General features: G+C 37.6%; 1 protein-coding gene across 1 annotated transcript in view; it reads right to left on the bottom strand.

Annotated features, from left to right (window-relative positions):
* Window positions 1-14258, bottom strand: part of LOC139943933 (uncharacterized) — a 121083-nt gene that overhangs the window by 81944 nt on the left and 24881 nt on the right. Inside the window, exon 5 of the mRNA XM_071940832.1 lies at window positions 1265-1355. The gene's annotated coding sequence lies outside the window, so the exon portion shown is untranslated. The remainder of the gene's footprint in view (window positions 1-1264; window positions 1356-14258) is intronic.

Raw genomic sequence — 14258 nt, 5'->3', positions numbered from 1 at the left:
GCTGTACTAAGTTTTACCATACATGTAGCTTCAACTTTCTGTTTATCATAAACATTGGAATCTAAAAAGAGGAGTTAAAGAAAACAATCAGGACTGAAATGGACTAAAAAGTTACAAGATGGTCAAAGTCAAAACCTGGAAAGTGTGCATTTACAGTCACTCCAAGATAAACATCATCCCTGTGGTATTTTTGTAGCTAGCCTAGAAAGAGAAATAGCTGTGTACTATGTCATTGTAGGATGGCGGTCAGACCGGACCAGCAGGTGTAGATGAAATTTAACCCTGCTAGTCCATCCCCAATTGCCCTACCTGCCACGTGGGCCCAGTAGGTACATCATAATGTTTGTACCCTTGATAATTGCCTACTTGCTCCGCGGCTACAGCCACCAACTGCGCTCATAACATAGTGGAATGTTTGGCATGTCTAATACTTGTCCCCCCTTCTAGTCCTTGGCTGGATGCGGAAGAGTCTTGGGATCACCTCTTAGCTCTCAGGGATATTCACCAGAGCCTGATTATTCACAGTAAATTTGAAATTGATGTCAAGCGAGGACAGCAGCAGCAGCAGAGTGACATGTGCCTGGCGTGTGGGACACACTTCTTGTACTCTCTGCCATGATCTGGGACAGTCCATTTAGTGAATAAGGGTCACCTAAATGACGTGTTCCCCTAACTAAACAAAGCAATGCTAACAATAACTTATTTCAATAACTATTGGAAAGACACATGAGAATAATCAGGAGAATTTAGTAGCAAAATCTACAGCAATATTCCCAATGAATGTTGGGCCAATAATCAGTCAATGATACTTTAAATACAATTTTCAAATTAAACACCCCCTAAAGAAAAAAATGAAAAACAAAAAAACACCAAACAAACAAACAAACAAGACAAAAACAAATAACAAAACAAAAAAACACACAAAACAAATAAATTTAATACATAATACATTTTAAAAAAATGTATTATTTTCTGCATAAAACAAATGTTGAGCCCGGTTCATACTTCCTGCGAATGCGAGTGCGATGCGAATTTGACGTGAATATGACGTCACAACTCTGTTTTAGCAGCGATATTCCCAAGAAAGTTGTGCTATCTCAACCCTTGCGAATTATATGTTGCGAATCTTAAATGTCAACATTCGTGTTGCGTTTGCATTCACAGGAAGTATGAACCAGGCTTTAGAAAGACAAGGACTGAAGTAAAGAAATGTTTTTCTATTATAGTCAACAATTCATAGAAATAGTTGGTAAAATTGACTTACATCATGCCGTTAATGATACACAAAAGCCAGACCAAGTACAGTATCAGCTCACTGATGCAAAGAACCAAACCAATAGGATACTAGTGAACACCTGAAATAGAACAAACAAAAAACAAACATCTTTACAATACAACACAAAGCATGGGCAATTTTTCTTGTAAATCATCTAAAACAGACATGATGTTAGTAAAAGGTTCACATCTTATGATGGTTCGAATCTCACTCTAGTCAATTCTTTGTTCAACCCCAAAAATCTTTTTTTATCTTTTTTGTTGTTGTACAGAATAATCTTGCTTATGACATCAGAAACAGCGCCCTCACTGGAGCCAGTGAAAGACCTCTGATTGGCTGATAGTTGTGAGTGAACGTCCATTGTTTGGCAGCAATGGCGGCAGTTAATTGCGTCTGAAAGTGTTTTTATTTTGGGAAGTTCAGTTTAATATTATTAAAAACAGGAATGCTTCAGAAGTTGTTTTCTTGGTAGTGAAACTTGTGGGACAGGAAATAAACCCGTCTTTACTGAGACCAATTGCATTTTGAATTTTTTTAAATAATCCTGAAAAGTTAGTAACTTTCTTTATTCTAAGTTCACAATGTCTTTACCACACTTGCAACTCTTTTGCCTGTTAAATATATGCAATACCCACTACCAAGGTCATAGATTAAAAACGCATGACATTTATTAGGAATAGATTTGAAAATGATCTTAGATTTATGCTCCATTGGAAGGCTGTCTGATTCCTAACCAGGAATTCATCATCAAGATATTTTGTGGTTGGGCAGTCAGATGGAAATATTTACCGAGGTCCATTATTTGAGGTGTGTTTAATTCTATTTGGCTGTGCGGTGCAGAGATATTATGTAAACAATATGTGCACCCACTGGGATTCTAGACTTCTTTACATGTACTATATGAACTATCCATCATGGATCAAACATTACCAGCTAGACTCCTTTGTTTACAGTCACCACGTATGATTTCATTTCTATAAATAAATATTGTAAATTGAAGTTGGTGAACACAATTGTCTTTCCAAAGAGGAAGCAATGCACTTTTTAAGAATCCGAGGTAACTTTAACTCGCATGTGGGTATTCAATGAAAAGAAACTACCATAACATCACCACTTCTTTTAAGTATATGACCTTGTTTAAAAAAAATGTAATTTTCTCAACTCAACCTTACATGTATGCCAGAATGCAGTCACATTTATATTGGTGAATACCTGCTATAGACCGTATTGAATATGACGTCACCATCCCAAAACCTGCCCGACAACATGGCGTCTGTGAGCGTGTGCGTGTGCGTATGTGTGCCATAGAAATCAAACCGAGAACGCTGCGTGCTGTGTGCTTTGTTGACGTACACTTAGACGCGCATACGGTTTGCCCTAAAAGATGGCGATTTTCATAGCAACGAAGGGGTTATTCAACACGATCTATTCAAGACTTTAAAAAAAAACTTTACATGAACTCATGATATATATTTAAACACCACATGAATGAGTTTGAAAGCCTGCATACCTCATCAGTCACAAGACGAAATTGAAATAATCTAACAATAGTTAGCCTACTGATTGATACAGTGGAATTGCGCACCACAATATAACCCTCCATGCTCAGAGTTGAAATGGAATGCAACCAACCTCCCAAAACAAACAACTTCTACTCTCCGCTGCCAAAACATAGGATTCAAATTGCCTCTAGCTACCGGGCAATCTCGGTAGTCTAGTTGGTAAGACACTGCTCTAGAATTGCAAGGGTCGGGGGTTCGAATCCCACCCGAGTAACATGCCTGTGATATTTTTTCACAGGACTCGGGAAAGTACAGAGTACACAGTGCTAACACACATCGGTGTGTGGGTAAAAAACAAAATTAATATTCTTTATCCCGATGCAAATTTAACATCTATTAAACTTCTACTGTTGTTTCAGGATGAGTATTGTGAGTACTTTCCATGTGTACATGTGGAACCTTGAGGTTTGCATCCCATCCAAAAGACACACCAGATATTAAAGGGCAAACTGTGACCTAAACCAACCTATTCTACAATGATGGACTTCTATCCAATTACTGACCTCAGCTGACAGTAACAATGCAATTACGCCAACAGTTATTCAGTAGCACTAAATGTCAAGTTGTACTTGGTTTGCTGAGGCTTTTCAAAGTGTAAGAAGCTCGGGGTCTTCTGCTTCTCTTAAAGGCAGTGGACACTATTGGTAATTTTCAAAGACTAGCCTTCACAGTTGGTGTATCTCAACATATGCATAAAATAACAAACCTGCCAAAATTTGAGCTCAATCGGTCATCAAAGTTGCGAGATAGAAATGAAAGAAGAAAACACCCTTGTCACACGAAGTTGTGTGCGTTTAGATGGTTGGTTTCGAGACCTCAAGTTCTAAACTTGAGGTCTCGAAATCAAATTCGTGGAAAATTACTTCTTTCTCCAAAACTATGGCACTTCAGAGGTAGCTGTTTCTCACAATGTTTTATACCACCAACCTCTCCCCATTACTTGTCACCAAGAAAGGTTTTATGCTAATAATTATTTTGAGTAATTACAATAGTGTCCACTGCCTTTAAAACAACTCATCATGGTGTGCCTCAAGGTTCTATTCTTGGTCCTCTTCTTTTTCTTATATTGTTAATGATCTTCACTGTTCTTTTAACACTTTGTCGTTTATTCTTTTCGCTGATGACACTACTATTCTTTCGTCTCATACAGACTTTAATTCCTTGATCAATAAGAAGCTCAGGGTCAAGCTTCATGGATCTACTTACAGCAAAATTGTACGCTTTAAGATCACCATTTCAACAGGATTTGCACCAAATTTACCCTGCTGAGTTGGCAAAGAATTATTAACAATGCTCAAGCAAAACTCCTTATCTACCAACTTGTGAAATGTGTTCATGTTGAGCTGACGATTTCTGCAATATCGTAATTACTGATTTTATTTCATTTTATTTGATGGTGAGTTGAGACTTGACATTGGTCCTAACCTACATGTACTTTTGCTCTCTATTGTGTTCTTTTTTGCAGTAATAGAATAAGTTAAAGAAGATACGTACACGCAACCGGTCTAAAATTCTTCATTGTCACCATGTGGTTTCTCTTAATTAAAACATTCTTCAATAATGTCTGTCACTTGTAAATGTACAAGGATTGCCAGTCATTTTCTCCTTCATCAAACGATGTTTGGACTGTACTAAAGAGTGTTAGTGGACCATACCAAAGGAGAATTAGAGAGGAGGAATGACCACAATTATTCAACAGTGTCAACCAAGCAAGGCCATCAATTACATTAAAGCGCCCTCTTATGTCCATGTATTCAATCTTGCAATGGAGCTACTTGACATAGGCCTACATTTTTCCTCGACCACTTTCATTTCAAAAACATATTTTTACTGAATCACAATTCCCTGTTAGAGGGAAAGTATAACTTACTAATTTCTTGGTATGTAGTGATGTACAAACACTGCCTGAAATATCATTGTTGTTGAGTTTGAAACAATGTGAGATGACTAGAACTGTACACATGTACATTGAAACTGCATGTACAATTCTTGTTTGTCTTCGGTCTTATAACATACAGATAGAACTTGGAATTAAAAACCCTTTCCCATCAATCTTTTCACTACAAAATGAGAGGATATAAGTAAACTAAGGTGGAATGGCCATTATTCCTCTGCTAAGTCATAACATTTAGACAAAAGTATAACTAGTACTGAACGAGCCTTGTCAATTGACACACACATCTCCACATAGGAACCAGCCTAGTGGCTCATTCACTAATTGATCAATGAACCAGACTTGCCCTCAACACACACACTCTCCAGACGCCTCCATACATGAAAAACCTTGTCTTCTGTGTTTAACTCATCAAATCTAAAATGCCTTATTTCAGTCTTATCCAATGTGTTTTCTTATTATTTAATGCAATAATTGGCCTCAACCTGTGTGGAGTGAACATCACAGAAGCCGATAATAAATGGTCTCATTGGAGAGGTGAGACAAGCATAGAGCAATGGTTGGCCCTCTGTGTCTGTATGTTGTTTAGTCCAGTGCTTTAGTATATAGCTCTCAAGGTACTTGTATGTGTGGTCTAGGGTCACGAGAACACCGACTCTAGATACAGCAAAGAATGAGCCATTTCATGTGATTTATGCAGCGCAATATGATTCTCAAGCCCTAAAACCTGGCAATTTTACAAAGTGAAACCAGTGCTATATTAAAGGGAAGGTAAAATGTACAGAATGATTCCATATTTTGAGAATTAGTCATAAGTGCAGCTGATATTACCTCAGCAGGGAAGCACAAAAGACAAGGTTTCCCTTTCTATATCTCGGCTGCACTTAGTGAGAAGCTCCAGAGATTTTCAATGCAGTTTTCAGTTTAAATTTATACACACATCATTCAACAAGGTTGCTTTCAATGGGCGACAAAAACAAGTTGGGCAAGAATTTGTCTGGATGTACTTTTCAGAACTACTGATCTGGGCCCAATTTCAGGCCCTGCTTACCATGGAATTCTGCACATACATGTACACCGGCTGCCACAGCCTGTAGAAATACACGCTTTATAGGGTGCTGTAAATGCAGAGAATTATTTGGTCAAGCACTACCATGAAACCGAGATCTGCTTTAAATCAAACTACAAATTGAAGTAAATCCAAGAAACTATATTTAGTGAATTCCAGCTAAAACAAAGACACTGTGTGTACATGTGTTTACAGTTGGCTAAAAATGCATTTAAAACGCAAAAACAGATCTGATAACATAAAGAGCTTTAATGACAAAACCATGAATACATGGATTTACTGAATAATAAAACCTCAAGTCCGGTACGATGGTTTGAACATAAGCAAATACCGTTTTACTCTGATTGATTATGAACTCTTCATGCATATTGCACAGCAGTATACATTCTGCACACCTAATGTAAACTGAAGGTGACCACTCCGTAAAAATGAACCTTCAAAATAGTGGGTCATACTATCATATGCTGGACTGATTGGACAGGGTTTTCCTGCACTTTTCTTGCAGGATTGGAAGGTTGGAGAGCATAACAAAGTAATCATGTAAACAGTTCAATTTGGATTGAATTAAAAAAAAACATTGTAAAAGGACCAAAATAGCTTGTGAAATTAATCCCATTGAAGTTATAACATGAAGTAACGTAAATATTTGGTAGGCCTCAAATAACCCATGGTACACACAGCAATTGCTGTGGTGCCCTGACTGTTGCCGTGGTGCCCTCTGCAAGGTTCCAATACAAATTTTCTTCCTCAAATTTCTTTCCTAGATAAAAAAAGGATTACCAACCAAATTGCCACATGAACACCAGTACCAAGAAATTACAACAAATGGAAAATTGTTTGGTAATCCTGTTTTTATCAAGGAAGAATTTTCATACTAAGCAATTGAAATTGGACCCAGATCTAGCCAAAAGTTACTTTGATTTGTTTGACTCTTTGCCTTTTAAACTGCAGTGGACACTATTGGTAATTACTCAAAATAACTATTTCTTGGTGACGAGTAATGGGGAGAGGTTGATGGTATAAAACATTGTGAGAAACGGCTCCCTCTAAAGTGCCATAGTTTTTGAGAAAGAAGTCATTTTCCACGAATCTGATTTCGAGACCTCAGATTTAGAACTTGAGTTCTCGAAATCAACCATCTAAACGCACACAACTTCGTGTGTGTGACAAGGGTTATTTTTCTTTCATTATTATCTCGCAACTTCGATGACCGATTGAGCTCAAATTTTCACAGGTTTGTTATTTTATGCCTATGTTGAGATACACCAACTGTGATGGCTAGTCTTTGAAAATTACCAATAGTGTCCACTGCCTTTAACCGAAGCAAGAATAAAACTCACACATCCATATGTACATTGTTGGTGGAAATGCTGTAATAAGCATTGGTGCAAAGTAAAGACACCATATCCACTTTCTAAACTTTGTGTAACAAGCTTTGGCACTCCAAGGCCCCTACACATAAATCTCTTGTTTGTTATTTATCAGGGTAGAAGTTATTGCTAACATCTGCTTGTAGGTTTTGTGCCATTTGGTAGCAGTAAATCATGGAGTGGGCATAGGGCCTAGGACTGTGGTCACCCTAGTCTGGTCAGCCTCAGCTTGACCTGATCAGGACATGTTGTGACTACTACAAAGTGACATGACAAAGTTACTCACTTCTAAAATCTATAGAAAATCTGCAGACATACATTTTACAACACTCAAAAACGAAACTGGAAGTTAAATGATGAAAATCGATCATGCTACTTGCCTGGCATTTTCTTTTTCTTTGAAATAGGAAAGATCACACAAAGCCCCATTGTGTAAGGTGTGTTAAGGCATTATTATGATTGTGAGAAGCCAAATATGCAAATACAAATTTAAATAAACTAATGCAGTTAACTTAGTTGGTGTCCATTATGTACAATGTAGATAGTTGAAGTTTGTGCAGTTTGTTCACCTAAAGTTTTCAATCTAAAGAGCAAACAACAAGATAATGACAGTGTTGATGCCTGGAGTACGAATGTATGGCCTCAATGAGGGCGCTACAGTTTGTTCTGTACAATAACCCATTACAGAGGCATGATCAATCACAATGGTAGTCGGTGGATTTATATGGAAGGGATGAACAAAATGAGCATGTATAAACAAGTTAAGTGGGAATGTTCTGACTCTGACTTGTCATTATACATGTATCTCTCTATAATATGGAAAGGTTTGCGGTAACACCATGTCATAAAGTTCTCTAAATGAGTTGGGGTGGTTCTGAAAAGAACCGTTTTCGATCAGTATGCTCTGATCGTCTTTCAGCTCTCTCCAGAAGACAATCAGAGCATGCTCGAGCATACTGATCGAAACGTCGAGTTGAAACCAACGGTTCTTTTCAGAACCACCCCAACTCATTAGAGATAGTCATTACATGGAGTTACCGCAAACCTTTCCATATCGTATTTCCACCATGCAAATTTTAAATCCAACTTATCTCTCTGAACACAGTTGTCATAAAAAAAATTACAGTTATGTATTATGCGTACGTGTTGGGTGATTCAACAGGATACTTTGAAAATTGTATATAAAAAAATATTTGTCTAGCAAAGTACGATAAGTACATTGTACATAAAAGTCGTGTCTCAATCATGCAGTTGCATATAAAAAAAAATGTTAATAGGAATGGAAGCTGCATAAGTTCTCAATCTTTCCTCCATGATCTCTTACAATGTGCAGAACCCATGTACCATTAATCACTTATATACAGTCATAAAACAATAACGAAATGTTTCAAGCAATAGTGCAACCTACAGATTGCATGAGTCACTCCCTGCTATTACTAGATTCTGGACAAAACAACAAAGTCGCAAAAAAATGAAGATACATTAAAAGATGAGCAAAACTAGATAGAGGATAACAAATTATGCTGACATATTTCCTGTGGGTTTGGTTCACATGAATGTTTAGTGAGTGGGTGGGTGTATATGCATCTTGGGGAATCATTACATTTGCAATCCATCTGCTGGATCCAAATCACATTCCAAGAGAAATTCTTGCGGATGTCGGAGGCGACCTGTTTTGAAGCTGACGTGTCATCAGCCACATAATGATGCCTAGATATTGTACAAATACTCCAAAACTTTCATCATTTCAGCTCAACTCTTAAGAATGTCAAGTGCTTCTTATTGGATGGATTAATCTTGGAGGAGTCTATCTAGTGATCAAAATGTCATCTAGGTTAAGACAAAGAATAAGTCGCACTGATCCACAAGTTGGCTAAATAGTTCCATGTGGAGACCAATCATTACAAAAATGCTTGTACCATATGATAATAGCTATAACTGAATTAGATTTCAATTCATTCACCATACCACTGTGAGCTCCGATACCAAACAGATACACATAAAACAATGATTGACTTGAGTCAAATGATACAGTCTGTATTGAAGATGAGCTCGAAACACAAAGACAAATATCTTGACATCAGGGATAACTCATGACTCAAAACGCACCATGTTTTTCAGGCATCAGGGGCTTGTGACTGAAAATATTTTGTCCAAAACTATATTCTTCATAATATGCGAGCATCTTAAAACTGATGCGAGTTTCTTTCGTATTACGCATACATCTCATAGTACACTCATACATACCCCAGACAGCTATGTAGTCCTATTGGTTGACCATTTTGTTTACATTTTGCTGTAAAAGACCAATTAGCTCATGCGCATTGGGTGTTCATTTGAACCCACATCTTGATGACTTAACCACTACAACTTAAGTTCGATGATCTTATCCGCTCGGCCCACAATTTAAAAATTGGTATGTCAGCTGATGGCCTGCTTGCTTCTATTAACGAAGACATTGATTTATAAAGCCCAATCAAGTCTCTTAGTCTACAAGTATTTGATTTTCTTCATGATTGATTGTCTCATAAAAAATTTAAAAAAAACATTTGGAGTGGGCTTACAATTTACTACAGCCTTTCAATCACGCATTACTCAGGACACATGCATGACATATGAACAAGTTACTTGAATATCACTTTCAACAAGTAGTTCATGGAAATGAAGAGCAAATTTTAGTCTCGTGCACAATGGTTAACTAAAGGTTGACCATTTGCACTCGAACCCAGGCTGGTCGACCATTGGTTGACTATTGTGGTTGACCATTTGGAACCAGCCCCGAGCCCATGGTTTCTTCAATGGTCCCAACAGCATGTTCCATTCTAACATGTGTTAAGCGCAGAGGGGAACCAGTGACACTAGAGCGAAAAGGCGGAAGGTTGACTAGACTTCCAATTGAGTTGTTATAGTGAGTGCCTCACTGCGCATGTGCGTTGCTGGTCAGTAGTCAACCATGGGTCAACTAAATGTGCCCACTTGAACATGCTCGAAATTGCTACCTCCAAGTATGATGTTCATGTAAACATAGCAGCGGATCTCCTCAGTGGATGTAGTCTTGCCTCTGGTTGCCAATGTTTTGGGAGTGTCGTCAATACTTTTATTATTCCAAAAAGTCTGATATATTTTCAGGAATGCAATAACCATTTCTAGGAAGGAATTCCACGACGATTACATTACAAACCCGTAGGTGCAATTTCTGCAAATTGAATCCCAGAAAACCACAATTTATGAGCCGGGATGATTTCCCCTCAAGAACCAAACAAATTCCTTCCCAGTACAAGGTAAAAACATTTGAGAAAACGACATTAAAGGTTCCTTGAACAAAGATATGGGACAGTTGGTTTGCTTTTAAATCACAGTGGTGAAGCTGTCTATTGATGTTTGAAAGAAGAGAGATGTATGAGCAGATAGCAGCTGATGGTCAGTTGATCCATCTTATATACACTATGCACTTTCATTTACTGTAGATCAGGTCATGTACACAACTTATAATAGTTGAAATTTCATCTTCCGTCCTAGGTTTATTTGATTTAATTATCAGGGTGTCATGGCCGAGCGGTTTAGAGCGTCAAATTCAAGTTCTGGTGTTTTAGTCTTCGGGTAGTGGGTTCAAGTTCCGGCCCTGGCACTTGAGTTCTTCAACAAGACACTTCACTATAATTGCTTCTCTTCACCAAGGGGTATAAATGGGTACCTGCGAGGGTAGAGGTTGATATTGTGTTTGAAAAAGTTTTTGGAGCACCACATCAGCCAAAAGCTGTATACTCCCCAGGGAGATGAGAAAGATTAAAGGAATGTTATAGGCCCAATGATCATTATTGTAAAAAGTGCTAAATGTTATAAAACTGGTTACTATATCTATATTGAATACAAACTTCAGTTTGCTCAAAACCAACTGACAGTAATATCACTCAAGATATTCCAAACTTACATTTGAATTTTTGTAAAATTGACAGAGCAAACAAATAAATTGGTACAAGCCTGATACCTCACAGAGGCAATGTTTATGCTCATTGCAACATTGCCATGACACCCATTGAAATTTTCCATGAGAAAGTCAACTTCCCTCATCATACTTAAAGGGTCTGTGTAACTTTTGTAGGACAAAAAACACAGATTTACACTAAACTTATACAGTTTGAAGATAATGATAGTAAAAAGCTTCCCTGAAAATATTACGTGCTGAGGTGAGGTAGTTTTGGGGAAATGAGTAAAACAATGTCATGAAAATAATTTTCGTCTCATGAGACGAAAATTATGTTAATCATTTACAAACGTATTTTCATGACATTGTTTTACTCATTTCTCAAAAACTACAGCACCTCAGTAAGTAAAATTTGAAGGGAAGGTCTTTGAAAAGCGTTTGTAACCGTTTTTTATAAAATGCATATGGGTAGAAAGATGTTGTAAAAGTAGAATACAATGATCCACACAAACATGCCTCGAAATTGCGTGGTTTTCCTTTTATCTCGTCGACTAACACGTCGGCCATTTATGGGGGTCAAAATTTTGACTCCCATAAATGGCTGACCATGTTAGTTCGCACAGTAGAAGGAAAACCACGCAATTTCGAGGCAAACTTGTGTGGATCATTGTATTCTACTTTTAAAACATCTTTCCAACCATATGCATTTTATAAAAAAACGGTTACAAACGCTTTTGTTTTGACCAACTCGTCCGATCCAAGGCAACGTGTTCCTTTAATACTTATAAAAAGTGTCTCTCCATTTTTTGTTTTAAGAACGAAGTATCAGGCACTTCTGGTATTGTACTAACTGCATGCCAGGAGCTGAGTAATTCTGCATGAAGATTAATTATTAGATAATGTAGCAGGTTAGACAATGCAGGGCGATTTGTAAAGCAAACTTAGTCATCATTATTGGTTTTACTCCATACAGTGTGTATAACGTACGTAAATAGAAATAGCACACAATTTGTCTTGCTCAGAATGTTGAGACCCATTTCTACTTGTGATTGACGTGGGTTTCACTCTTGTACTGTATGCAATTTTGTTTTACTTCTTCATAGACATACAATATACTATGTAATGAGTGTTGGTCCATCCTGTTTGAAAAGTATGTCCAGTATGTTTAATTGTAGGTGGAACAATTTCATTAAAAACTTTGTCAAAACACACATCACAGTAACACATGTAGCTTATCACTTGTTCTCTTCACCATAATGGTCTGTCAATTTATACACATTTGTCAAAAGCTAAGATGTGATTTCATTAGACAGAGACAAATTCTACTAAGTTAAATTACTTGTTTCTACTACATATACCTCAATGAAATGATGTTTGTTTAATCCTACCAAGCAATTACTCACAAGTTGGCTTTATCCTTGGGACTTTTAAAATGTCTAACTTGGGCATTTTTGTGAAGGAACAATGCAACAGATGTTGGCAGCCATGGCACAAACAACACATCTTCTTGATATACAGTAGCTACATGTATATTGTGGTGTTCTTTGCTTGGTTTTTGTTTTGGAGCTTTTGTCCTTGGTGAGTTTGATTTAATAAACCGCCCAAGAAGTTTACTATCAGCAGCAGATGTGTAGTCAAAGATGTGAGGGCAGTTTGGGTGTATTATGGGCAATCCAGGCATGGACTGTAGAACTCATAATAAAAGCGTATTTATAAATACCCTAGACAGTTTCTCTACTCCTATTGGTGGAGAGCGCGTCACGTGGGGGTGTTTAAACAGTTGATAAAGACACAGCTGAAGCTGTTTAAGACCAGCTGGCTTCCGCGGGTCGGCGCACGCGCACAAGATTATCAGGCAGAACGCAATTCATAGCTATTAGTAACAGCGGATGGAACATTAAGCTGTAGGTTCTGTGTTCTTTGATTGATAGTGAGCGTTAAAGAACCCAGAACACTTGCTATGGAATAGTAGGGGTCAACCCAAGTGCCCTTGTTTAATTCCTCAGGCTTGTGAGCAATAGTGCTCAAGTTCACTTTGGAGGCATCCATGGTTTCAATACCAGAAATAGATAATAGAAATAGATCTCTCTCATCCATCCCATTGTATTGGTGTCAGTCTATTGACAGGTCAAACATTTATAGAAATCACACAATACTCCTTCTTGTATTACCGATACAAATTGTTTAGAATCACCTGCTGCATAAAATCTATTACAAATATATTTAACGGTACAAATGATACAATGCACCTCATTAGTTCATTCAAAGGCCATAAAACAAACTGGTGAAATCCAAATAGCAAATCAAGACTCGGGACAACTTATACACACTGGTGGTATTCAGAGGCAAAATTAGATCGAGGATTCAAATCAATCACATTGTTTTCACATAATACCAACCCTGAGTAACACTTTTAAAAGCATTTGGATAAACACTGTATGCCTGAAACTTCCTGGAGGCAAAGGCGATTGCCTTGATGCCATCTTGATGCCCCCTGGTCATTGCCTTGGTGCCCTTGAAATAATCCAATAGAAATTTACAATTTCCTCATTTACAATTTCCTCATGGGGTGCCCTTTACCAAGGAGAACATGCCTTGGTGCCATTGCCCCCTTCAAATACCAAGCATAAAGGCCTGGAACACAGTATATTCCATGGCCAAAGAATTGCAGTACAAGGTTTTAGGTAAATGAATTTGCTTTTTTTGTCAATACTTGTTTGTCAATTGTTTGTGATATTGGACTGGCTCTTTAAATCCACACCTGACTGTAATGGAGGAAAGATACCAGTAGAGATCCTATCACCATTGTATAAGTTACACAATTTGATCAGCATGATCTGGGTTAGGCGAGCACACCCAATAGAACCTATCCACGACCACAACACAAAACGTGAGCACATCACACCTCTGACTTGTGTTCAGCCTTCAACCAATTAAACTCATCAAACAGTAATTCTTAGATGACCTTTTTCTAACAACTGCTGCCCATATTGCTGTTGTCTCCTGTTGGGAATGATGGGTCAATGGAAGGCCACTGTTATATCTTTGTACTACTATCACACATAAAACAATCTGGCTTCAAAATGATTAATGTGATTAAATAAAGGGCACTGCATTGGTCAAAGTATCATTATCACATCAAAAAAGGGTGTTTTGACTAAG

The sequence above is a fragment of the Asterias amurensis genome, chromosome 11 (genome assembly GCF_032118995.1).
Source record: "Asterias amurensis chromosome 11, ASM3211899v1".
NCBI lineage: Eukaryota > Metazoa > Echinodermata > Asteroidea > Forcipulatida > Asteriidae > Asterias > Asterias amurensis.
Note: the sequence above shows the minus strand (reverse complement) of the source record. Positions and strands in the feature narration are given on the sequence as shown.